General features: G+C 44.6%; 1 long non-coding RNA gene across 1 annotated transcript; it reads left to right on the forward strand.

Annotated features, from left to right (window-relative positions):
- Positions 1-12829: 12829 nt before the first annotated feature.
- On the forward strand, positions 12830-15385 carry LOC117131407. The gene is made up of 3 exons (XR_004454600.1): positions 12830-14167; positions 14311-14318; positions 14712-15385. It is a non-coding gene; the product is annotated as an uncharacterized LOC117131407 (long non-coding RNA).
- The last annotated feature ends 10921 nt before the right edge of the window (positions 15386-26306 follow it).

Here is a 26306-nt window from a genome sequence, read left to right on the forward strand (position 1 = left end):
CCCCCGGACGTCCTGTGTATACTGAATAGACAGCCCACGTGGGCCAAAATCACCCAAACAGTACAAGGTAAGGGCCCGCGTGGTGAGTTAAAGGACCAACATGCTGATATGTGTACTGATGGACAGCCACAGGTGTCTGGTGTGTGCTGACAGACACACATGGACACACACAGACAGCCACGGACGTCCTGTGTGTGCTGGCGGACACCCACAGACGTCCTATTTGTACTGAACAGACAGCCCACGTGGGCCAAAATCAGTCCACGGGAAGAGTCAGCGTGCTGAGTCCAAGGACGAACGTGCTGATATGTGTACTGATGGACAGCCACGGACGTCTTGTGTGTGCTGACGGACACACACGGACGTCCTGTGTGTGCTGACGGACACACACAGACGTCCTGTGTGTGCTGACGGACACCCACGGACGTCTTGTGCGTACGAAACAGACAGCCCACGTGGGCCAAAATCACCCGAACAGTCCACGGGAAGGGTCAGCGTACTGAGTCCAAGGACTAACGTGTTGATATGTGTACTGATGGACAGCCACGGACGTCCTGTGTGTGCTGAAAGACACACACGGACACTCACACGGACAGCCACGGACATCCTGTGTGTGCTGACGGACACCCATGGCCATCATGTGTGTGCTAACGGACACCCACAGACGTCCTGTGTGTGCTGACAAACACCCACGGACGTCCTGTGTGTGCTGACAAACACCCACGGACGTCCTATGTGTGCTGGCGGACACCCACAGACGTCATGTGTGTACTGAACAGACAGCCCACGTGGGCAAAAATCACCCGAACAGTCCACGGGAAGGGCCAGCGTGCTGAGTCCAAGAACCAGCGTGCTGATATGTGTACTGATGGACAGCCACGGATGTCCTGTGTGTGCTGAAGGACACACACGGATACACACAGACAGCCATGGACATCTTGTGTGTGCTGAAAGACAGCGACGGACGTCCTGTGTGTGCTGGCAGACACCTACAGACGTCCTGTGTGTACAGACAGACAGCCCACGTGGGCCAAAATCACTCGAACAGTCCACGGGAAGGGCCAGCGTGCTGAGCCCAAGGACCAACGTGCTGATATGTGTACTGAAGGACAGCCACAGACGTCATGTGTGTGCTGACGGACACAGACGGACACACACGGAAATACACGGACAGCCACGGACGTCCTGTGTGTGCTGGCCGACACCCACGGACGTCCTGTGTGTGCTGGCGGACACCCACGGACGTCTGGTGTGTACTGAACAAACAGCCCACGTGGGCCAAAATCACCCAAACTGTCCACAGGAAGGGCCAGCGTGCTGAGTCCAAGGCCCAACGTGCGGATATGTGTACTGATGGACAGCCACAGACGTCATGTGTGTGTGCTGATGGACACACACGGACAGCCACAGACGTCATGTGTGTGCTGACAGACACACACGGACGTCCTATGTGTGCTGACGGACACCCACGGACGTCCTGTGTGTGCTGACGGACACACACGGAAACACACAGATACACACGGACAGCCACGGACGTCCTGTGTGGGCTGATGGACAGCCACAGACAGCCACGAATGTCCTTTGTGTGCTGGCGGACACCCACGGACGTCCTGTGTGTACTGAACAGACAGTCCACGTCGGCTAAAATCACCCAAACAGTCCACGGGAATGGCCAGTGTGCTGAGTCCAAGGACCAACGTGCTGATATGTGTACTGATGGACAGCCACAGACGTCGTGTTTGTGCTTACGGACAAAGACGGACACACACGGACACACACGGACAGCCATGGACGTCCTGTGTGTGCTGGCGGACAGCCACAGATGTCCTGTGTGTACTGAACAGACAGCCCACGTGGGCCAAAATCACCCGAAGAGTCTACGGGAAGGGTCAGCGTGCTGAGTCCAAGGACAGCGTGTTGATATGTGTACTGATGGACAGCCACGGACGTCCTATGTGTGTTGACGGACACACACGGACACACACGAACAGCCACGGACGTCCTGTGTGTTCTGACGGACAGCCACCAACAGCCACGGATATCCTGTGTGTGCTGGCGGACACCCACTGACGTCCTGTGTGTACTGAACAGACAGCCCACGTGGGCCAAAATCACCCAAACAGTCCACGGGAAGGGACAGTGTGTTGAGTCCAAGGACCAGCGTGCTGATATGTGTACTGATGGACAGCCTCGGACGTCCTGTGTGTGCTGACAGACACACACGGATACACACGGATACACACGGACAGCCACGGAAGTCCTGTGTGTGCTGACAGACAGCCACAGACGTCCTGTGTGTGCTGGCAGACACCCACGGACGTCCTGTGTGTACTGAACTGACAGCCCACGTGGGCCAAAATCACCCAAACAGTCCACGAGAAGGGCCAGCGTGCTGAGTCCAAGGCCCAACGTGCTGATATGTGTACTGATGGACAGCCACGGATGTCCTGTGTGTGCTGACGGACACACACGGACAGCCACAGACGTCCTGTGTGTGCTGACGGATACACACAGACGTGCTGTGTGTGCTGACGGACACCCACTGTAAGACCCAATCCCGGCCGACTAGGCCGCAATCGATGCCTCACGTCGCTCGGTCCATACTACGACCGAACCTCTAAATTTTTTTTGCCTTTTATCTATAATATCGCCCATAGGCGAGGGCTAACCTAGATCTTAACTTACGACTATCTTAGTCATTCCATAGTTTAGATCATTTCAACTTATGCACAGCGGAATAATATATACTTAACCATTGGACTAAATCCAATCTAGTACTCGTCCGGTCGAATCACCTCAGCTAATGGTTAGTATTCTCAACTACCAGCTAGCTCAAAAATCGATCCTAGACCCGAATCAAGTCATACAAATCTGAGGTTCCATTCCCCTAGTCAATTCTATCTAGAACTACGCAAGAGTTACTAGATCATACCTTAGCCACATACACGGAGCTTGTTAGCTCATCGGCCCAGCTACTCTAGCTGAATGAACTCGTAAACCAGCTGATCAAGCTGTCACACTCGAACAGAGCTGAGTCCGAGCTATGGCCAGCTGCCATATACTGCGTCCAGCTTCTTTACACATAAAACAACTCCCCTAGGCACTTAGTCATTCAGCCAACCATCCCCACTGACTTAAGTAACCCTTGAGAATTCTTCAAACAGCTAAGGACATGCATTTGACCGTTCCCGGCTCATGCTTCATTCAACATCCTTTCGCTTATCAGCTTATGATACCAAGTCCATCTTATGGACTAAAAATGCCCATCAGATCCTAAGTCAATCAACCAACCACCCCACATGACCTAGAACTGATGAGTCTTCACACATACCTAACCGACCATGGAACCATGTCCCCACGAAACTGATCACTACTGCTTTGACAACCGGTGCGTCCTTTGATCAATCTGATCAGACACCTTGACCCATCATCTATTGGATCAGGTCGTCCATCCTTACCAATGATCAGATAACACACGGCCTTCCTTGAATAATAACACTCAAGCTCAGTACTTATGGTCCATGCCACCAAGTACTAGCCAGACTCTTCTAAATGGCTCTTAACCAATGCTTTGCACATAGCTTACCAACCCAAGGTTGATAACTAACATTCCTTATGATCAATAATCATAAGTGACAAACACTTCACAATACACAAGCATATGATCCGATAACCTAACACAAAGATCTATCATTGCATGGCTGGTTCCATAACTAATCGATCAATTTCTCATTAAACCCAAATCTGGCCGATTTCAAAAGTGATCCAAAAACTAAATAAAATTCATGTATATTCATGATAATTCCAAACTAAGAGAATGCCATAGTCAGAATTTTCAGAACCGACCTTGATCCTAGAGATCTCGGCCAAGATCAGCCAAACCGGCCCAAAGTGGACATCATCAAATCAATTCCTAAAAATGATTAAAATTCATGAAAACTCATGATAATTCATAACTAAGAGATTCCCATTATCAGATTCCAAAGAACCGATCCAAAACATATAGATCTCGATCAAGAACAGCCCGGCTAAGGCCATGGACATCATTCCTGAACCGGCCAAGGCCATGGCTCAGTGCCATAAAGTCTGATCCAACAGATTACACCATGTAAACCTAGTTTATATCACAATATATAGTCTTCAAGGGGCGTGCCATACTTGGCCTTGATCACACCACAAGAGACAGAAATATAAACTGGAAAGTATTTACAAAATCGGTTACCTTATACATGATCTGATTAGATCATGTGCCTCCTCTTATTTTGTTCGGCCATGCTCCTCTAGTGCACGCCTCTATCAATCCTTATCATATAATTTCAGTATTGATAAGATCCATTCAAGGGTCGGACCCATCATCCCTTCCATGGAACTCCCATGAAACCACTTTGTTCACTGCATCAACCTTTAAGGCTATCTTGGCCTCTAAGAGTGGAGTCCGGCTTCCTCCCTTCTCCCCTAACCATTTCCGTGTGTCCCCAGGCTGTAGAAGAAGCCTAGGACGTGATCATCCATGATCATACACCATCACAGGGTCGTGCATCACTTCCCCCTTCAATGGCCATGGAACTGCCTTTCTACATACATCTGCCTTCAAGGCTGTCTAAACCATTGGAAGTGGGATCCGGCCTCCTATCTTCTCTCCAGGCTATTTGCGTGTGATGTATGAATGTATAGAAAGCCCAGGGCGTGTCAAACAATAATCAAAACTCACCAGAGGGTCGTTCTCAACTCCCCTCTTGATTGTCTTGCAAAACTGCTTCTTTGATGCCTTTGAATGCCTCTTGGTATTGGATTGTTGAATCCGACCATCTCTCTGTTTTTCTCTGGTTTTCTTTGTGTTTCAGGATGTATGAGGAAGCCCTGGCGTGCCTTCAAAGGCACGGACTTGCCTGCCTTTTATATAAGAAGGGGTAGTTACCTTTCCAAAGGTTGCACCCTTTCGGTATCATTTCTGGTCATTGATTTAATCAATGGTCCAGATCACACCCTTTCGCCTCTGGCAGTTACCAGACGTCCTGGAACTGTCAAACCACTCTTGTACATGTACAGAACAATCCCACACGGATTGCCCATGCACCTGGCTCAATCCCAAGAGCCCACCAGCCCATCGGCACACACACGGGTCGCCAACATGGCCTGGCCACTATCCGGACCCGGCCCAACTGCCCAAGACTTGAACACTCAGTCCAGCTGAGTTGAGCTGATCCCCAGCTGACCCAGCTGAGTGAGCTAGTCCATCCAGCTCAGGGAGCTGACACACTTTACTTGAGCTCCAACCGAGCTTCGTCCAGGTCGTTGAGCTTCTTGCTTGCATCGCCTAGCTGCTAGAAACTTCGTCCAGCTTGCTTTCTTCATCTTATTCAATCCTTCTAAGTCCCTTGGTCTATTTCCAGACCTAGACTTCGTTTTCCCATGATCCATTCTGATCATTTACTATATCATAGCTTCACCTAGATGACTGAGCTTCACCCGGACCTCGTCCAGCTACCGAAACACTCGACCACTCCTTTGAGCTTGCCTCCGCCTTGTCTTGGCTAAGTCTCAGCTATATGTTTCCCTTAACCATTCTAATGGACCATGATACGCTTGTCGTTAGGTCATGTGACCTGACTGGTCTGTCTCCTCGCACCAAGGTATGTCCGGATGATCCTATCCAGGATCGGGGACATGACAAGTCTCCCCCACTTAGAATGGATTCGTCCTCGAATCCAGTGGTGCTGACTTCCTGTCTCAAGACAAAAAGGTTCCAACCGAACTCTTTTCTTCCGGAACATGTAGCATGCTCGTTTGGTTCTACCAAACCAATTCGTTGCATCTCCCTACTTGTTCCTTCTCATTGATCACGTCTTGATCATCATATATACAAGTCTCCCCCACTTGATAGAGATTTAACCCAAAATCTTATCAAGTGGTCCATCAAGCACCCATACAAAGACATGACTTGTGTCACTGACCCAACTCTCCAGGTTGCGGTCCTTGTAGACACCAAGCCCATATCTCTCTTTAGAATGTCGTCTATGTGGAACCGAAATTTGCACTGTCGATTTCCGTTTAAATAAGGAAACTAGGAAAACCCTAATTTCCCAGAGGTCCCGGATCTCTGCAGGACCCAACGACAAGTGACCAAATATATGCGGAAATTATGAAAAGATAACAAACGAGTTTAGGGAAAACAGTTGATCTTATTTCGAGTCCGCGTAAGAGCGTTGCGATCATTACAAGAGATCATGAAAGCTTTGGCCGCAAAGGCTGTCAGCGAGTTACTTAGTTCTAGCGACCTAATAGCTCAAACCTAGTTTAGTCGCAGCTCGATAACGAAAGACGAAATAGATAAAGAAACGGTTTTTGATTGATTTCGGACTGAACCTTGTTAAAGGCTGCCTACGTACCCCTTTCGAGGATCAAGCCGAACGTAGTTCAATTGATAGAGCTGGACAAGAGATTGAACTGCCTGGGCGAGTTCGTCTAGTAATTGTGTGCCAGTCATAGAAACCGAACTTGTCGAGAATAAAGCCTAAAGTTTCTAAGTGCAGAGAATTCTGAATCTAAAAGCTCTCCCAATGCTCCTCGCCTAGGACTCCTTATATACTAGCTCCAAGGTCGGTTTACGCTTTTACTCTTCTGCCCTTAAGCCGTCATAGCGTAAAAATGGAGATATTCCATTTTTCCCAATTTTCACAATTATCTTCAAAACTTCCGTATTTATCCGCGGAAACTTGACATTTATCCTTCCTTGTGGACCAAGCGTAAACCGGGCTTTGGTTTACGGGCCTTTGGTTAAGAAATCACAGGATGGGCGTCGAGTCGTGTTTTAGGTCCCTTTGGGCTGTCTTCCGACTCGAAGAGTTTACTACAATTTCTTTCGACAAAGAAAGAACTTTCCGCGGTTTCTAATCTGTGAAGTTTGATCGATGATTTAGAATAGCAGAAAACATAGACTGAGCTCGCTATGGTCTTCGGGAGATAGCATTTGAAGGTTTGACGAGAATGCATGGACTGGTGTCATACCGATGGTCGGAAGAGCTCGGTCGCTACGCAGCGACCGAACTTTGGCTCGAGCTGTTTTCATGCTTGGTCGCCGCGTATCGATCGAGCTTGGCTTGTCTGTGGTCTGATTTCCATACTCGAGCTTGTCCGCGGCCGATTTGGATACATGTCCGCTGCCTTCGGACAATCGGTATTTAGTGGTTCGATTGAGATTTGGACGAGATTTTTACTGCAAGGCTCTTCGTAAAGATATCTTTACGAAGATTACTTTTCGTAGAAACGTTTATGCTGATTTTTACGAACTTTCAGACATTGATTCCGTCGTGACCGATTTTGACCCCAACAGTTAGCCCCCCAGCTCGTTAGAACCATGAGTTTCTAGTGTGAGGTTCTAGCGAGTGGCTTGGCAAGTTAGGCAAGTTAGGCGGAATTACTGGTTGAAAAGGTCTGTGGTAAGTGATCTTCTCGCTCTCCTAAAAGTAGAAAACGCGATAAGATTGGGGCTGCGCATTATGACGGCTGCCTACGTACCCTTGTTGAAGGGATCAAGCCTTTCGTAGTTCGTCTTGGAGTTAAGGTTCTTACGACTAGTTTTCCAGTAGGACCTTTATGGTCTAGTTTTTATGTAGCGGTTATAAGGCGTGTTGCTGCCGATGGCATTTTGTATGGGTGTAGAGGGAAGACTACGAGTTGTCGTCTCGTAATCTAACTCTGTGTGAATTGCCATATCCATAATCTGTTTCGAGATTTTTCCGCAGTGTGTAAACTTGCGGGATTTTCTGAAGACGTTCGAATATTGGCAAAGAGACAAATTTTGGGATCTCGTATCAGGGTGTTTGATACTATGCCTAGAGATGTTAGAGACCAGTGCGCTGGGTTTAGGGCAAGACCTAGGTTTACTTTCGGTTTAAGGATTGTGCGGTGACTGGCCGGCTATCGTTTTTCCTGTTACGATTTCTTCCTGATTCGTATCGATTTAAAGTCCGCGATAGGTTCTCGGCTTATACGACTTGTTTGATACGAATCAAGCATCTCTCCGGAGACCGGAAGTGCTGGACCAAAATTTCGGATTTCTTTTATAGCGCTATTATCCTTGTGTCGGATGTAAGAGAGTCATCTTCGTGAGATGGCTATGTCTGTTTAGGACGTTGAGAGTTTGTTGTGATCAGCAACAAACTTAATGGTAAAAAATACCGTTTCGAGTCTTCGCGAAGAATATTTTTTGAGAAGATGTTAGTGCGTATGACTGTTTGGTCTTCCATGAAGGTGTTTTTATCGAGGAAGGAAATTTTGTCGAAGAACTAATCTTCAGGCGTCTGCGACGTCTCGCGATGCTGAAGATTTGTTATTCTTTCGTATGACACGTTTCGTGCTTGAAATGTTCGCGGGCTTGAAGATATTTCGCGATGTTGCAAGGGTTTAGTCTTAGCCATGCGTTTGAAAAACATTCTAGTTTGACTACGAATGTTCGCAGCCAAAATTGTTGTTCATGTTTGGATGCTAATAGTTTTATTTGCGATCGAGGAATTATGACTGAGTTGTCGTGTAAATTTGTCCATGGGAACAAGCGTTTTCCTTCATAGTGCTTTGTGAAGTGTTGGCCTTCCAAGATGTATTTCGTGCATTTTTTAGGATGTTTCGTATAGCTCTAGAAGCTTTGTTACGAATTTTTCCTTACATGCCGCGTATTATGGTTAAACCGTTGCGGGCTTAAAGTGAATTGTGGAGCGTATTGAACTTGGTCAATTTTCGAAAAGTTTAGATTTTCCGTTAACCGTTTGGTTGTTAGGACTTAGTTTCGTTACGAAGAATTTATCATATGATTTCCGACTGTGGGCTATACGATAATTTATCATATCATATAACCGATTTTACGAAGGTCGTAAATCAGTGATATGTATAAATATGTCAAAGTAGCATTGTTTCTGCGGGTTCTACGAGAAACGTTCCCGCTGTGATTTTGATCTTAGGTGAAAGTTGCTTGGAGTTACCCATGGAGTATTACCGAAGTTTATTTCAATACGATCTAGTCGCGGAACGTTTTTCATAGGTTTTCGAGAGGATTCTCATGACACATTCGTTTCTTGAACGGATTGGTCAACCAGAAGTGGATCTAGCTAACCATCGGGAGGAAAGTGCTCCTTTTAATGTGCACGATGCTACATATATTCTCGAGTTTTCTTCGTTGCAAATGTTTTTGATGCTTTTCCGTGACTTACTTGGTACAACGGAAACTGAAAGAAATGCTTTGGTGATTGAAGATTTCTCGTAGAAATTTTTAAAACTTTGGCTAATCGTCGAGTTTCAGTTTGATATTGGTACAAGTTTTCTGTACGCATGATTGCGACAAGAAATGATGTATAGTTTTTGAGATTATGTTCATGATCGTCTGGATATGTTGCTAGCGTTTAGACGGATATTAAGATTGTCGTTTGCCTATTCTTGACAATTTGCAGAAGTTTTTTGAAGTTTGGGAGTATACGAGTATAGTATACGTACCTACTCCCCCCTTTTTATTTTTTTTTTTTTACGAAAGAAAACGGTTGAACCGATACTTTGAATGGTTGTGTACGTTTTCTCTTCTGATGTTTGGAATGATCGATAATTCGGGATGATTTATAGACGACGCTTGGACTGTGATTTGGTTGTTTCCACGTTGACGACTTGGGATATGTCGGTTCTGAGAAAATTGCCAGAAACGAATCGGTTTTAAGACGACGTTCATGTCTCTAACTTTTTCTCTCTTTAGGAAGCGAGCTTGATATGCGTGGCGATCGTTTCTCGACTTTCGAAGAGTTTAGATCGGTTTGCAAGATCTGGATGAACAATTATGGAACAATATATCGAGAGAGGAAAAATCGCTTTAAAACTTAGTTCGCTAGACTATCCGCCTAGGTTTTACGTTCCCTAAAGTTCTATGGCAGCCTCAAAGTAATTTCCTACGAAAATTCCAAGTCTGATTTCAAAAATTTCAAGTCGGAAATACCTTACTTCTCTCGAAGATGCAGTTTTGTCCCTTCTCAGTTTTGCGTGCTCATTTCCGTTTCCTATTCTCGTGTATGTTCGCCATTTCCGATATTGGTGTTTATCCTTTGAAACTTGATATTTATCTTCCGAACTTGACTGTTGTCTTCTCCTTTGATAAGACGTTGATTTTTGTAAAAAGGTTCAACGTAATCGTATAGTTAAGGCGGCTATGGTGTTAAGTTAACCGTCGCCGTTTTATACGATTAATCTGAATCCATGCGAGAAAATAGGTCTTTGCGGTTTTTTTTATAAAATCTCAATGGTAACTTCAATCGAGGCGAAATAAGAGACGTTTCGATCGGGATTCGAAAGTGAACGCAAAGATGGAGGTAGGGTGAGCAGAAACAAGCCAAGGAGTTTAAGATGAGTTTTACTTGTTTTTGTCGTAAAATCTCAACGGAAACTCCGATTGAGACGAAACGAAAAGCGTTTCGAGGAGAATTCAAAGGAGAACGCAAAGGAGGACCCCTTTGAGGCCTGACAGGTCGCTACGTAGCGACTGGCGGTCTGACAGGTCGCTACGTAGCGAGTGGAAGCAAGCCAAGAAGAGTCCTACTTGTTTTCGTCGTAAAATCTCAACGGAAACTCCGATTGAGACGAAACGAAAAGCGTTTCGATGAGGATTCAAAGGAGAACGCAAAGGAGGACCCCTTTGAGGCCTGACAAGTCGCTACGTAGTGACTGACGGTGTAATAACCCTCACGAGCAGATATAATTTTGGTCGAGAAAATTCTTTAAGATCAGTTTGAAGATTGATCGATCAGAATTTTAAATAAAAATTGAGCCGGTAAATTAATGCTTCGACGGGACTGTCTTGTGGTCGAAAGACCTTCCCTTGATAGTTTTAGTCGAGTCTTAAATATTTGGCCGAATTCTTTTTTATTTAAGCTGGACGAGATTTTCCGAGAGCAAAACGAGGGCCGAGGACAAGGAATTTTTGGTTGAAAAATTATTAAAAATTATCGACCAACTTCCTAAATAATTTTAGAGCTAAGTTATGTTCTCCACCAGCCTGCTTGCTCGGTATTAAATCACATGTTATGCAACTGCCTGCTTGCCTAGCTTCTTCAGTAACAGCACATGCAAGTCACAAGCTGCTTGCATGTGCTTGCTCATTAATTTAGTCACATGATTGTCACCATCTGCTTGCAGCTTTCTTCTTGGGAGGGAAAGGACAGCAACTTGTTGTTGAAAGTGCTGAAGCTGCTCTCCACATGTCCTTTCTCAGCCTTGCTTTGTGCTGAGTGAAACCCTCAGCTGAAGCAACTTCTTATGTTATAAAAATCATCTTCTCTCTTCTGGTCGTCCATGACCTGCAAGAAAACCAGAAAACAAAATTGAGAGATTGAGAGAAAAATCAGAGAAAGAAAGAGAGAAAATCACAAGAAAAATCAAGAGAAATTTTTTGTTGGTTTGATCTTCAACCTCAGGCCACAGCTAGAACATGTGGGAAAGAAGAAGATGAGATATACAGAATAAACCATAGCTTTTTTTCTATTTCTGATATGAACCGAACCTTGATCTCTCTTTTTAATTGGTTCAGCCGTGAGCTAAGCTTGGAGGTTAGCACCATCTTAGATCATCTAACCATGAGTTCTTGTGGTTTGAATTCAGATGGTCGAAGAGGGTGATCAGAACAGCCAGATCATGCCTTGCCCTAATTCTTTTGGGAGTGATCAGCAAGTGGTGAACGTTTAGTTGAGCTCGAGTCTAGTCATCCTTAGCCAATCTCATGGATTAAAGGTGAGTCTAGATAGATGATTGATGAGTAGTGAATGAATATTTCTTGATTGAACGTACTGATTGTAGATGATTGATAGGCTTTGTCTCTTGATCAATATTGAATTGGTAAGGTGTTTACTTAGTGTAAACACTTATTAAATATTTATGAATGATCATAGAGGTTTATTCCAAACCTTAGTACTTGTTCTCAAGAACTAATACATATGTATAGTGTTAAATATAATTAAGTATGGAAGTATTAATCTTGTGAAGTCTTATTATAAACCTGTCTTCCAAAATATTCCCGTATGAATGATGATTACCGTGAATTGGTCCTGCGATATGGAACAAGGTCACGAAGACACGATGATGGGGTCGCACCCTGGAGGCCGTGTAACTGCATGCAGCGTTAGATGTTCAATTTTTGAATATCTGATGGCGATGATGGTGATGCTAACTTGCTAGACTCATTTAGCCTTTGTGGTTTCTCGGGTCTGGTATATATATATATATAAATATGATTGTATGAATGATATGAGAGGAAGGAATAGGAAGTGAGGTATATGATTAGATTCACAATGATGGAAGAATATTCCTTATATGTAAATATCCAGATATGAAATATATTTCCACTGCATACAAATGAAGTTGATTGCTTGAGATATTATTAATATATGTTGGGGTGCGGGACTAGGCTCACTGAGTAAACTAGTTACTCATGACTCATTTGTGATGCAGGTAACCAATAGGCGGGAGACCTTACTCTAGGACAGGAAGGAACAGCATTAGCCAGCGGTAGTTTTATTATCCTTGCAAAGTCATTTTGATATATCTTATGTATAAGATTTGTTGACCGAAAACCTCGAGGTTAATTTATAACAAATTTTGTAAGATGCTTTTGATTGATATATAAAGAATGTTATTTTTTTAAAGTACTGGTTCCATATGATATTAGTCCTTGTCCGGACGAACTAACTATCGAGTATTGCTTTGTCGGGTTGAAAAGCCTAGAGTTATATCCGATAGGAGCGTTGGTGTTCTTTGGTTTTTGGTCTAAGGCGATCGGAAGTATTCTGAGAACCTCAGATCGACAATCGAAGAACATCGACCGTGTCATTTCCAGTCATCTACGATCGGGGGTGTCACAAAGGTGGTATCAGAGCATGGTTATACGATGCTGGAATGGGACTTGTTTCAAATGTTTTTCGAGTCAAAAAGAGTTGCAAGGATAACTAGGATATGCTGGCTGGTTCCTTTATTTTAGGAAAGATAGTCATGGGTAGTTACCTAACCGTGATCTTTCATAGCAGAAGCACCAAGACAAGATTGAACGGGTGAACCGTGCTTACCGGTGTTACTATCATTATGCTCGAGTTTGCTTCCCTCATGGTGGGGTTCACTACCGTCCTGCTAGAAGTCAGTAACCTCATGCCTTCATGCTGTTCTTCTGAGTTTTAGTGGGGGATGCTAATACTTTAGAGAGATTTATGGGACATAATTGATACATCGAATACATCTCCGTGTGTTATCGATGTCAAGGTGGGTGTTGTTTGTGATCCAATTCAGTACGATTTGAATGCACATGATCACTTAGATTCACTTATTCTTCCGGCTTCTCAAGTTTAACCAGCTAATGCTAAGACGTACAAGCACCAGAGCCATACAAGCATGATTTCTTAAGCATTTGTTTCAAGCTTTGCGTTGGAGGAAGAGATGGTTTGATTGTATTACAAAATGATGGAAGCACCAGAAGCATTCTGTTTGCAATGGAATATCATGAAGCTTATGATGCAAAGAAGAAGAAGTTGGGACCATAAGATACTGAAGAAGGACTAAACCGTTCGAAGTATACTTTGTCTTGAGGCAGATTTGGGATCCAATACTCAGAGCATAATATTCACGTGGCCGTTGTTCAGAGAATTACAAGAAGGATTTGGCAGCAAGCTATTTGGAGATCAAAGCTATGAGTTGTTGGTCGAGAGTCAAGAATTACTTAAGAGAGTTGACTTCGAGTTGGACAGATTTCATGAGTTCAAGATGTAGTATTTTCTACACAAGGTATGTGACCAATTGAAGATTCAGTTTGTGGAGTTGGTACAGTGGGATGTTTCCGCCAAGAGGTTCAGGTCGAGTTAATCATATACCACAATTTCAGCATCGAGATATGTGGTAGAGTGAATTTCATTCATCGATTATGGTTTGGAGAATAAGCCAAAGATAATACGGAAAATCTTTGGGAACTTAGCTAAGAATTTTGGAGTAGATAAAAGACCATGGAGTTTCAAACCTTCGAGGAGATGTTAGAGTACGACGTGAATGTTAAAGAAGCTATTATTGCTGAAGAAGTTAACCAAGTCATGCAGACTGTCTATTTTCCAACCGGTGCAGATCAAAGGTCAGTTTCAAGCAGTGAGTTAAGTAAGTCGTTGGTGTACATTTCATCGGATCAAGATCGAGGACCTTGAGCCGTTATGGTTGTGACTCAAAAGGATAGAATGGTCGTGATTATCAAAGTGTGGGAAATCCTGGAACGCTTGCATCATTCGCGCTTTGGTGGTTCTTGTGAAGAGTTAGGATTTTAGGTGACCCTTTCTCATGAAGTTACCCGATCTACGTTACCTATACCTAAGATAACACTTGTTGAACTTGTCCGCTTTTCCTTACCGTTAGTCCACATCCAAGTGTTAGGCTATTTGGGTAGAGCCTACACTTTATAGTTGACTGGACCGTGAAAACCCCTGGAAGGTCCAATCACAGGTTTGCTTCTTATCCCATTGTGTGTTGTGTGCATTTTTAAAATTTTATGAATGATTGAAATTAAAAAAAAAATGTGAATTGTGATCAAGGTGTCGTAAGAGACCTTGCATATGGATGGAATTTTCCGTCCATATTGTGTTTGAGTTGGGAACCACACGTATTTGTAGTTCCCGAGTATTGTCATAGTTGTAAGTAGGATTCACTTTAGTGAATTCAAGTACTCGTTCTTATTCTTGGAAGTACTGGCTACCAGTTAAAATTTATGGTATGCCTTTTCCCATTCCTCAGTACTTCCATTAGAGCGGTATGTTTCTATCTAGAGTGAGATTGGCTATCTAGTTACCGAGCTCAATTAGGATGTTGAGGAAATAATTTTTTTGGAAGAAGACTAGTTGCCAATGGCCTACAATGGTATTCTACCAAGTGTTGGAGCATCGTTCGTATCAGTCTTGGGAGTTGAAGACCTTTTGGGAAAAGGTGAAGATGTGTATTCCATTATCTTGATCATTAGGAAAAGAGAAGATGACAAGGATCAGAATATAGTGAACAATCAGATAGCTTGAGAATTTGAAGTTATGCTTAAGGAATTGGAAGAGTTGTTGCTATCTAGAAGTAAGCTGTTCAATATTCTTGTTCAACTTGGATCCACTGGAATAGCCTAGGGATTTCACCAAGTGGTTCTTGTCGAGTTCTAGTAGTAGTCAGAAGATTATGAAGAGCGTCTCAGATAGATCAGAAGTGTAAAGAATACTGTAAGTGAAATTATTCTTGGAATGGGTGAGTGTGTTTATTCGAGAGTAGCACCCCTGGTCTGAATCATGTTGGCATGATTGATCGTACGTGTTCTTGTTTGATTGTTGCACGGTTAATCAAGTTAACATTGACCGGACTGGAGATGTTACATTCACGTATGGCACATCACCTCACGTTCCAAATTTCATGTTGCTGTTATGGGGGAAAGTCAGATAGAAAAGGTTGAGAAGTAATAGTCTATAGATACAAGATTGTTAGAAAAAGTATGCAGACCGCAGTTGACAAAATTGTGCAGAGTAAAGAATTTGGTTATCTTGAAAGTGGCTGCTCAGAAAAGAAAGGATCGGTTGGGGGAATCAAGGGATCGACCATGAATTGTTTTGATATGGGCAGATTAAGATAAGGTCAGATCTAATATCCAGAACTCCTTTAAGAGACTGTTCAGTAAAGAGTGTACAGCTACGTTTTTAGAATTCGGGGGCGAATTCTTTTGAGGGGGGAAGAATGTAATAACCCTCACGAGCAGATATAATTTTGGTCGAGAAAATTCTTTAAGATCAGTTTGAAGATTGATCGATCAGAATTTTAAATAAAAATTGAGCCGGTAAATTAATGCTTCGACGGGACTGTCTTGTGGTCGAAAGACCTTCCCTTGATAGTTTTAGTCGAGTCTTAAATATTTGGCCGAATTCTTTTTATTTAAGCTGGACGAGATTTTCCGAGAGCAAAACGAGGGCCGAAGACAAGGAATATTTGGTTGAAAAATTATTAAAAATTATCGACCAACTTCCTAAATAATTTCAGAGCTAAGTTATGTTCTCCACCAGCCTGCTTGCTCGGTATTAAATCACATGTTATGCACCTGCCTGCTTGCCTAGCTTCTTCAGTAACAGCACATGCAAGTCACAAGCTGCTTGCTGTGCTTGCTCATTAATTTAGTCACATGATTGTCACGAGCTGCTTGCAGCTTTCTTCTTGGGAGGGAAAGGACAGCAACTTGTTGTTGAAAGTGCTGAAGCTGCTCTCCACATGTCCTTTCTCAGCCTTGCTTTGTGCGGAGTGAAACCCTCAGCTGAAGCAACTTCTTATGTTATAAAAATCATCTTCTCTCTTCTGGTCGTCCATGACCTGCAAGAAAACCAGAAAACAAAATTGAGAGATTGAGAGAAAAATCAGAGAAAGAAAGAGAGAAAATCAGAACAAAAATCAAGAGAAATTTTTTGTTGGTTTGATCTTCAACCTCAGGCCACAGCTAGAACATGTGGGAAAGAAGAAGATGAGATATACAGAATAAACCATAGCTTTTTTTTCTATTTCTGATATGAACCGAACCTTGATCTCTCTTTTTAATTGGTTCAGCCGTGAGCTAAGCTTGGAGGTTAGCACCATCTTAGATCATCTAACCATGAGTTCTTGTGGTTTGAATTCAGATGGTCGAAGAGGGTGATCAGAACAGCCAGATCATGCCTTGCCCTAATTCTTTTTGGGAGTGATCAGCAAGTGGTGAACGTTTAGTTGAGCTCGAGTCTAGTCTTCCTTAGCCAATCTCATGGATTAAAGGTGAGTCTAGATAGATGATTGATGAGTAGTGAATGAATATTTCTTGATTGAACGTACTGATTGTAGATGATTGATAGGCTTTGTCTCTTGATCAATATTGAATTGGTAAGGTGTTTACTTAGTGTAAACACTTATTAAATATTTATGAATGATCATAGAGGTTTATTCCAAACCTTAGTACTTGTTCTCAAGTACTAATACATATGTATAGTGTTAAATATAATTAAGTATGGAAGTATTAATCTTGTGAAGTCTTATTATAAACCTGTCTTCCAAAATATTCCCGTATGAATGATGATTACCGTGAATTGGTCCTGCGATATGGAACAAGGTCACGAAGACACGATGATGGGGTCGCACCCTGGAGGCCGTGTAACTGCATGCAGCGTTAGATGTTCAATTTTTGAATATCTGATGGCGATGATGGTGATGCTGACTTGCTAGACTCATTTAGCCTTTGTGGTTTCTCGGGTCTGGTATATATATATATATATAAATATGATTATATGAATGATATGAGAGGAAGGAATAGGAAGTGAGGTATATGATTAGATTCACAATGATGGAAGAATATTCCTTATATATAAATATCCAGATATGGAATATATTTCCACTGCATACAAATGAAGTTGATTGCTTGAGATTATTATTAATATATGTTGGGGTGCGGGACTAGGCTCACTGAGTAAACTAGTTACTCATGACTCATTTGTGATGCAGGTAACCAATAGGCGGGAGACCTTACTCTAGGACGGGAAGGAACAGCATTAGCCAGCGGTAGTTTTATTATCCCTGCAAAGTCATTTTGATATATCTTATGTATAAGATTTGTTGACCGAAAACCTCGAGGTTAATTTATAACAAATTTTGTAAGATGCTTTTGATTGATATATAAAAAATGTTATTTTTTTAAAGTACTGGTTCCATATGATATTAGTCCTTGTCCGGACGAACTAACTATCGAGTATTGCTTTGTCAGGTTGAAAAGCCTAGAGTTATATCCGATAGGAGCGTTGGTGTTCTTTGGTTTTTGGTCTAAGACGATCGGAAGTATTCTGAGAACCTCAGATCGACAATCGAAGAACATCGACCGTGTCATTTCCGGTCATCTACGATCGGGGGTGTCACAGACGGTCTGATAGGTCGCTACGTAGCGAGTGGAAGCAAGCCAAGAAGAGTCCTACTTGTTTTCGTCGTAAAATCTCAACGAAAACTCCGATTGAGACGAAACGAAAAGCGTTTCGATGAGGATTCAAAGGAGAACGCAAAGGAGGACCTCTTTGAAGCCTGACAGGTCGCTACGTAGCGACTGACGGTCTGACAGGTCGCTACGTAGCGAGTGGAAGCAAGCCAAGAAGAGTCCTACTTGTTTTCGTCGTAAAATCTCAACGGAAACTCCGATTGAGACGAAACGAAAAGCGTTTCGATGAGGATTCAAAGGAGAACGCAAAGGAGGACCTCTTTGAGGCCTGACAGTTCGCTACGTAGCGACTGACGGTCTGACAGGTCGCTACGTAGCGAGTGGAAGCAAGCCAAGAAGAGTCCTACTTGTTTTCGTCGTAAAATCTCAACGGAAACTCCGATTGAGACGAAACGAAAAGCGTTACGATGAGGATTCAAAGGAGAACGCAAAGGGGGACCCCTTTGAGGCCTGACAGGTCGCTACGTAGCGACTGACGGTCTGACAGATCGCTACGCAGCGAGTGGAAGCAAGCCAAGAAGAGTCCTACTTGTTTTCGTCGTAAAATCTCAACGGAAACTCCGATTCAGACGAAACGAAAAGCGTTTCGATGAGGATTCAAAGTAGAACCCAAAGGAGGACCTTTCTGAGGCTTTACAGGTCGCTACGTAGCGAGTGGAGAGTTGGCTTGAGCTCGGTCGCTACGTAGCGACCGAGCGGTGTGCATGCTCGGTCGCTACTTAGCGAGTGGAGAGTTGGCTTGAGCTCGGTCGCTACGTAGCGACCGAGCGGTGTGCATGCTCGGTCGCTACGTAGCGACCGATCGGTGTGCGTGCTCGGTCGCTACGTAGCGACCGAGCGGTGTGCGTGCTCGGTCGCTACGTAGCGACCGAGCGGTGTGCATGCTCGGTCGCTACGTAGCGACCGAGCGGTGTGCGTGCTCGGTCGCTACGTTGCGACCGAGCAGTGTGCGTGCTCGGTCGCTACATAGCGACCGAGCGGTGCGTGTGCTCGGTCGCTACGTAGCAACCGAGCGGTGTGCGTGCTCGGTCGCTACGTAGCGACCGAGCAGTGTGCGTGCTCGGTCGCTACGTAGCGACCGAGCGGTGCGTGTGCTCGGTCGCTACGTAGCGACCGAGCAGTGTGTGCTCGGTCGCTACGTAGCGACCGAGCAGTGTGCGTGCTCGGTCGCTATGTAGTGACCGAGCAGTGCGTGCTCGGTCGCTACGTAGCAACCGAGCGGTGTGCGTGCTCGGTCGCTACGTAGCGACCGAGCTGTGTAATTGATTTGTTGTGTTTCCTTTTTCCGCGATTAACCTAGGGGTTTTTCAGCGGTTTTTGGGAGAACAAGTTTTACCCTTCCGAAATGTTTTCGGAAAACATGTTTTGGTAAAACCCTTACGCATCAAGATTTCTTTTGTTCGGTAATGAGCCAAACTTACGGGGTTTTGATAAGATTTATCGTTTCCCTTCGTGTTTACAGGGAGAAATCGCGAGCTTGTTTTAGTGCTCTTCTTGTGGCGGAAGGTCGCGACTAAGTTTTCGATTTTGTTGAAAACTATGGCGTTTGCGTAAGCGTTGGCCATAGGAGCAGTCAGTGCTGCGAGTTTCTCTTTCATGTATCCAGACATCGTTTCGATCAAGCGTTTTGTGGCCATGAGTAAGAGTAATCCGTTACCCCCCCCTCCTTCTAGCGCCAAACTGTGGGAAGCGAAATTCGCACTGTCGATTTCCGTTTAAATAAGGAAACTAGGAAAACCCTAATTTTCCAGAGGTCCCGGATCTCTGCAGAAGCCAACGACAAGTGACAAAATATATGCGGAAATTATGAAAAGATAACAAACGAGTTTAGGGAAAACAGTTGATCTTATTTCGAGTCCGCGTAAGAGCGTTGCGATCATTACAAGAGATCATGAAAGCTTTGGCCGCAAAGGCTGTCAGCGAGTTACTTAGTTCTAGCGACCTAATAGCTCAAACCTAGTTTAGTCGCAGCTCGATAACGAAAGACGAAATAGATAAAGAAACGGTTTTTGATTGATTTCGGACTGAACCTTGTTAAAGGCTGCCTACGTACCCCTTTCGAGGATCAAGCCGAATGTAGTTCAATTGATAGAGCTGGACAAGAGATCGAACTGCCTGGGCGAGTTCGTCTAGTAATTGTGTGCCAGTCATAGAAACCGAACTTGTCGAGAATAAAGCCTAAAGTTTCTAAGTGCAGAGAATTCCGAATCTAAAAGCTCTCCCAATTCTCCTCGCCTAGGACTCCTTATATACTAGCTCCAAGGTCGGTTTACGCTTTTACTTTTCTGCCCTTAAGCCGTCATAGCGTAAAAATGGAGATATTCCATTTTTCCCGATTTTCACAATTATCTTCAAAACTTCCGTATTTATCCGCGGAAACTTGACATTTATCCTTCCTTGTGGACCAAGCGTAAACCGGGCTTTGGTTTACGGGCCTTTGGTTAAGAAATCGCAGGATGGGCCTCGAGTCGTGTTTTAGGTCCCTTTGGGCTGTCTTCCGACTCGAAGAGTTTACTACGATTTCTTTCGACAAAGAAAGAACTTTCCGCGGTTTCTAATCTGCGAAGTTTGATCGATGATTTAGAATAGCGGAAAACATAGACTGAGCTCGCTACGGTCTTCGGGAGATAGCATTTGAAGGTTTGACGAGAATGCATGGACTGTTGTCATACCGATGGTCGGAAGAGCTCGGTCCCTACGCAGCGACCGAACTTTGGCTCGAGCCCGATCGCTACGTAGCGACCGAGCGAGACGGACGCTGGGTCGCTACGTAGCGACCGATCTTGGCTCGGGCTCGGTCGCTATGTAGCGACCGAGCTGTTTTCATGCTTGGTCGCCGCGTATCGATCGAGCTTGGCTTGTCCGTGGTCTGATTTCCATACTCGAGCTTGTCCGCGGCCGATTTGGATACATGTCCGTTGCCTTCGGACAATCGGTATTTAGTGGTTCGATTGAGATTTGGACGAGATTTTTACTGCAAGGCTCTTCGTAAAGATATCTTTACGAAGATTATTTTTCTGTAAAAACGTTTATGCTGATTTTTACGGACTTTCAGATATTGATTCCGTCGTGACCGATTTTGACCCCAACAGTCTACTCTAGACTTTCTTCTTGTTCGGATCTAGGTCCATGACTAGATCAATTCATTCCCTAGGAACATACTGCGTACTCAAGTCTTAGTAGATTCAAACCATCTCTAAGCCACACGATGCACCAGCCAAGTCCTAGCGAACATGTTCCAATATTTAGGCTGCTCACTCTACCATGAGTCCTAACAGATTGTTTTGTTCCATTAAGTCCTTCCTGGACAATAAGGTTTATGACTCCAGCCATCCAATTACTGGATCATTCTTTAACCAGCCACAGCCTCTCCCAGCTTGGCCATATTGCGACCTTAGTCCATACTAGACTAAACCGCCTTATCTTGACTCTGTCCATTACTGGACTTTGTCATAAATCGATCCTGGTCCTTTCATGGACTCAATCATATTCCGGTCCTGGTCCACTCAGGGACTCAACCGTTTTCAACCTGACCATAGGCCCATCTCCGAATAGGTCGTCATGTGATCCTTATCCCTTACTGGACTTAATCATTCTTATTCCAACCTTAGGTCAACCTCCGACTTGGTTGTGCTGCGATCCGCATCGCTCATTGGACTTGATCGACTTCAGCTTGGCCATCTCGGCAGGAGCAATACGATAGGGACTTTTGGATATTGGGGCCGTCCCTGGTTCCAGTTCTATTATGAATGGGTCCGACCTATCAGGGGGAATGCCCTGTAGTGACCTAAACACATCATGGAACTCTCGGACCAGCGGTATTCCCTCCGGGTCACCACCCCTACGACCTCCTTAGTGGCGTTTGTGGCCAAATAAGCTTCACAACCCTTCCTCAACATCCTTTCAACATGGATTGCTGACACCACCAAGCATCCAGAGATCGGACGTATACCTTGGAACCTGACCGGAGATCCACACCTACTCTCAAACTGCACGCGCCCCCGGTGACAGTCAAGAGTGGCCCGGTTCTTTCAAAGCCAGTCCATACCTAATATCACCTCGTGATTCTTTAGGTGGACTACCACAAGTTCCACAGGCATGACCCTGTCTTGGATCACCACTGGGATGTCCTGAATCACTCCTAGTGAACACATAACATGCCCATCGGCCGCGTTCACTACCCCAGGACAATCCCCCGTTCCCAACTGGAACAACCCCTTTCCGAGCATCCATGGGCTCACAAAACTATGTGTAGCTCCAGTATCGAAAAGTATGTGTGTTTCCACACCACAGATCATTAAGTACTTAGATGAGTAGGATCTCGATTTGATCACACATTTGGAAAGTGTCCCATACCATTCTCCAAAGCATCACACTTCTGTGAACGTCCCATACCATTCACAAAAGTGTTTATAGTATACCTCAATCCTCCTCATACTAAGATACTTAACATCGTGTTTCCAATTCCTCTTGGAATTGATCCATTCTATTCACTCAATCTTAAGGAATCCTACCTTGACTTACACTGAGTCCAAGCTGATCCATCTGATCACACGCCCACTCATGTACTAGTCATGTAGTGTCTCCCTTAGACTAATATGAACACGACATATGCTCACTTGTTTTGAACGGCCGCCAGGGGATAACACGAACCTCCAAAAGAGTGCTGCACGTTTCTTTCAACCTAAGCCACTCACTGGTCCATGTACTTCCCTTCTCCAGGTCGTCCATACAAAGATCTTGCATTGCGTCCATCGTCCAATCCGTTTACTACTTCCAAATAACTAGATAACTAACCTTTCTGTTTTCAGGGTCTTACCCTTGGAGAGTGCATCTTGGCTAAACCGGCACATCTTGGAACTTTCCCGTTAACAACCATGACACCCAATCTTACCTCAACTCTCTCTTGGCTCACCATAGCTAAGGTTCCGAGTCATCTCAGTTTTCAGAAATAATTTCGGTTTGGAACTCAACATCTTTGAGCACTGTCCTTAACAGGATCAAGCATGCTCTGATACCAACTTGTAAAACCCAATCCCGGCCGACTAGGCCGCGGTCGATGCCTCATGTCGCTCGGTCCATACTACGACCAAACCTCTAAATTATTTTTGCCCTTTATCTATAATATCGCCCATAGGCGAGGGCTAACCTAGATCTTAGCTTACGACTATCTTAGTCATTCCATAGTTTAGATCATTTCAACTTATGCACAGTGGAATAATATCTACTTAACCATTGGACTAAATCCAATCTAGTACTCGTCCGGTCGAATCAACAACCAGCTTGCTCAAAGATCGATCCTAGACCCGAATCAAGTCATACAAATCTGAGGTTCCATTCCCCTAGTCAATTCTATCTAGAACTAAGTAAGAGTTACTAGATCATACCTTAGCCACATCCACGGAGCTTGTTAGCTCATCGGCCCAGCTACTCTAGCTGAATGAACTCGTAAACCAGCTGATCAAGCTGTCACACTCGAACTGAGCTGAGTCCGATCTATGGCCAGCTGCCATATACTGCGTCCAGCTTCTTTACACATAAAACAACTCCCCTAGGTACTTAGTCATTCAGCCAACCATCCCCACTGACTTAAGTAACCCTTGAGAAGTCTTCAAACAGCTAAGGACATGCATTTGGCCGTTCCCGGTTCATGCTTCATTCAACATCCTTTCGCTTATCAGCTTATGATACCAAGTCCATCTTATGGACTAACAATGCTCATCAGATCCTAAGTTAATCAACCAACCACCCCACATGACCCAGAACTGATGAGTATTCACACATACTTAACCGGCCATGGAACCATGTCCCAACGAAACTGATCACTACTGCTCTTACAACCGGTGCGTCCTTTGATCAATCTGATCAGACACCTTGACCCATCATCTATGGATCAGGTCGTCCATCCTTACCCATGATCAGATCACACACGGCCTTCCTTGAATAATAACACTCAAGCTCAGTACTTATGGTCCATGCCACCAAGTACTAGCTAGACTCTTCTTTATGGCTCTTAACCAATGCTTTGCACATAGCTTACCAACCCAAGGTTGATAACTAACATTCCTTATGATTAATAATCATAAGTGACAAACATTTCACAATACACAAGCATATGATCCGATAACCTAACACAAAGATCTATCATTGCATGGCTGGTTCCATAACTAATCGATCAATTTCTCATTAAACCCAAATCTGGCCGATTTCAAATGTGATCCGAAAACTAAATAAAATTCATGTAAATTCATGATAATTCCCAACTAAGAGAATTCCATAATCAGAATTTGCAGAACCGACCTCGATCCTAGAGATCTCGCCCAAGATCAGCCAAGCCGGCCCAAAGTGGACATCATCAAATCAATTCCTAAAAACTGATTAAAATTCATGAAACCTCATGAAAATTCACAACTAAGAGATTCCCATAATCAGATTCCAAAGAACCGATCCAGAACATATAGATCTCGATCAAGAACAGCCCGGCTAAGGCCATGGACATCATTCCTGAACCGGCCAAGGCCAAGGCTCAGTGCCATCAAGTCTGATCCAACAGACTACACCATGTAAACCTAGTTTATATCACAATATATAGTCTTCAAGGGGCGTGCCATACTTGGCCTTGATCACACCACAAGAGACAGAAATATAAACTGGAAAGTATTTACAAAATCGGTTACCTTATACATGATCTTATTAGATCATGTGCCTCCTCTTATTTTTTTCGGCCATGCTCCTCTAGTGCACGCCTCTATCAATCCTTATCATATACTTTCAGTATTGATAAGATCCATTCAAGGGTCGGACCCATCATCCCTTCCATGGAACTCCCATGAAACCACTTTGTTCACTGCATCGACCTTTAAGGCTATCTTGGCCTCTAAGAGTGGAGTCCGGCTTCCTCCCTTCTCCCCTAACCATTTCCGTGTGTCCCCAGGCTGTAGAAGAAGCCTATGACGTGATCATCCATGATCATACACCATCACAGGGTCGTGCATCACTTCCCCCTTTAATGGCCATGGAACTATCTTTCTACATACATCTGCCTTCAAGGCCGTCTAAACCATTGGAAGTGGGATCTGGCCTCCTATCTTTTCTCCAGGCTATTTGCGTGTGATGTATGAATGTAGAGTAAGCCCAAGGCGTGGCAAACAATAATCAAAACACACCAGAGGGTCGTTTTCAACTCCCCTCTTGATTGCCCTCCAAAACTGCTTCTTTGATGCCTTTGAATGCCTCTTGGTATTGGATTGTTGAATCCGACCATCTCTCTGTTTTTCTCTGGTTTTCTTTGTGTTTCAGGATGTAGGAGGAAGCCCTGTCGTTCCTGCAAAGGCACGGACTTGCCTGCCTTTTATAGAAGAAGGGGCAGTTACCTTTCCAAAGGTTGCAACCTTTCGGTATCATTTCTGGCCATTGATTTAATCAATGGTCCAGATCACACCCTTTCGCCTCTGGCAGTTACCAGACGTCCTGGAACTGTCAAACCACTCTTGGACATGTCCAAAACAATCCCACACGGATTTCCCATGCACCTGTCTCAATCCCAAGAGCCCACCAGCCCATCGGCACACTCATGAGTCGCCAACATGGCCCGGCCACTATCCGGACCCGGCCCAACTGCCCAAGACTTGAACACTCAATCCAGCTGAGTTGAACTGATCCCCAGCTGACCCAGCTGAGTGAGCTAGTCCATCCAGCTCAGGGAGCTGACAAACTTTACTTGAGCTCCAACCGAGCTTCGTCCAGGTCGTTGAGCTTCTTGCTTGCATCGCCTAGCTGCTAGACACTTCGTCCAGCTTGCTTTCTTCATCTTATTCAATCCTTCTAAGTCCCTTGGTCTATTTCCAGACCTAGACTTCGTTTTCCCATGATCCATTCTGATCATTTACTATATCATAGCTTCACCTTGATGACTGAGCTTCACCCGGACCTCGTCTAGCTACCGAAACACTCGACCACTCCTTTGAGCTTGCCTCCGCCTTGTCTTGGCTAAGTCTCAGCTGTATGTTTCATTAAACATTCTAATGGACCATCATACGCTTTTCGTTAGGTCATGTGACCTGACTGGTCTGTCTCCTCGCACCAAGGTATGTCCGGACGATCCTATCCAGGATCGGGGACATGACACCCACGGACGTCATGTGTGTGCTGACGGACACACACGGACACACACGGGCAGCCACAGACGTCATGTGTGTGCTTACGGACAGCCACAGACAGCCACGGATATCCTATGTGTGCTGGCGGACACCCACGGACGTCCTATGTGTACTGAACAGACAGCCCACGTAGGCAAAAA

This window comes from Brassica rapa, unplaced genomic scaffold, assembly GCF_000309985.2.
Source record: "Brassica rapa cultivar Chiifu-401-42 unplaced genomic scaffold, CAAS_Brap_v3.01 Scaffold0902, whole genome shotgun sequence".
Lineage (NCBI taxonomy): Eukaryota > Viridiplantae > Streptophyta > Magnoliopsida > Brassicales > Brassicaceae > Brassica > Brassica rapa.